Source organism: Myotis brandtii, unplaced genomic scaffold (assembly GCF_000412655.1).
Source record: "Myotis brandtii unplaced genomic scaffold, ASM41265v1 scaffold185, whole genome shotgun sequence".
NCBI classification, from domain to species: domain Eukaryota; kingdom Metazoa; phylum Chordata; class Mammalia; order Chiroptera; family Vespertilionidae; genus Myotis; species Myotis brandtii.
Genome location: NW_005356870.1, coordinates 8,612,655 through 8,614,538, shown reverse-complemented (window position 1 = coordinate 8,614,538; position 1,884 = coordinate 8,612,655). Strand labels below are relative to the sequence as shown.

At 45.8% G+C, this 1,884-nt stretch overlaps 1 pseudogene; it reads right to left on the bottom strand.

Moving 5' to 3' along the window:
- Positions 1-349: 349 nt before the first annotated feature.
- Positions 350-962, bottom strand: LOC102259285 (annotated as a pseudogene).
- Between the last annotated feature and the right edge of the window lie 922 nt (positions 963-1,884).

The following is a 1,884-nucleotide window of genomic DNA, read 5'->3' as shown; positions in this document are numbered from 1 at the left end:
TGTCCTTTCTGGATATAACTGTGGCTCAAATGGAACAAATAAGCTGACTCCCTTATGCTACAAACTAGACAGAAACTGGGAAGGATTGTTATTCCATAAATCTCTTTCCTACAAATACGCGGGTGTGTGAACCCCAAGGGAGGGCTCCTATCGCCCAGGGAAGGGAGTGCCGGGGACAGGGTGCTCGTCTGGACCCAGGGAAGCGGGAGGGCAGGTGACGTACGAGGCTCACATGCTGACAGAGGGATGAGGTTCTACTTGGTTGTTCTATGATTTTGTCTGTAACTGGAGCAAAGCGGGAGGCCCCACTGGCGTAAGAACACTTCATGTGCCCCATAAACTGTCTGAGTCAAAGATATTTATTTATTCTTTTGCCAAACACCACCACTGATTTCCATCCACAATTATTTTTACGGTAAGAAACAGCAGGTGGACGCAAGTACCAGCACTGGCCTTGAGCTACGGACGTGACCTCGGCTGGGACGCGAGGCGGGCACCAGTGGGCCTTCTCCCTGCAGCACCTCGGACGCTGCTGGCACACGGCCTCTAAGTCGGACTCATTCCCGTAATAGGGTCTTCAACAATGAGCTGTTTCTGAGGGTCGTAGCTCCCAAGCAGTTCAGTTGTAGCTCTGCTGTGATTGACCTGATGACCTTTTCTAGTCCAGGCTCTCCGACTGCTCTCATCCATACACAGCAAATAACCGAATGTGACCAAGTCTTCTTCAGGAACCTGCCCAGCAACATGATTCATGGGAACACCATGCTCCTTCATGCGATTCTGCCCTTGATAATCAGGAGGGTTTCCTACACGCACGTGGGGGTCGCTGCACTGTCTATCCTCCACTTATCTGAAATGTTTTCACCAGTTACAAGTTTTCTGAAAACTGCCTCAGCAATGGGTGATGGACAGACGTTACCCAGACACATGAACAGCACTGGCTTCGGTGCCTGCTCAGACATCTTCGTGCCCAAACAAGGAGGCGCCCACAGACCGGGAGGAACAGTCTAAATATTAGTTTTCACTAAGCAGTATTCATGAAACACTTAACAAGCATCAGCCTCTCTCTATACCCCTTTCCCATCATTCCCTGACAGTATGTGTTGGACATTTGTCATTAACTGTGGCATGTGTCTCGGAATATTTTCTAAGACCCATATTTCAGGGAGCCAGAGGTAAAATATTGCAAAAGTCCCACTTTCTGTCTCTTGTCTAAAAAATTCCAATCTTCAGAGCATGCTCTATACATTCCAATTTTAGAGTTGGTATGAAAAAGTGTTCTGAAGCTAATTTTAAAATTGTACATGTTATGAGAAGATTATGCCAAGAGACCTTTCACCTAAATGTGCTTTAGAATAACCTAGTAAAGAATAGGATTACAGAAACAGAAATCACAAAATCATTACCTAAATTAATATATTTTCTCAAGTGTTCGTTACTTTCCCCACTGCTTGGTAAAACAGGATCCCCCTCCCCCCAATTCAGGTCTTTGAACCTATTTTTGCTTTAGCGTAATGGATAACTTTTATTTTTAGCCATCACCAGAGCCTACACCTTATTCTTCAAGATAAGTGGATAAGCGATGAGTGCCTTTGGCTGCTTTTTTAGAAAATACATTCAGGATGAATCTGTAGAACAACCTGCCTCTTTTGTGTCTGTTATTTTTCACTGAGGGCAAATGGATCTGCCTCACCCTGAGACCCCCGTCAGGCAAGTCTGCCTTCCCTTTTCCCATCCCCAAGACAAATGAAGAACGCTGAAACCTCTCACTCATAACAAAACAGTGATAAAGCAGGTAACAAGACCTCACATTAATCAGGTCTTTCAAAGAAGAGGCCCCAACCTGCACCCTTTGTCTAGCCTGCCGGTAGGTGGGGTTTTTTC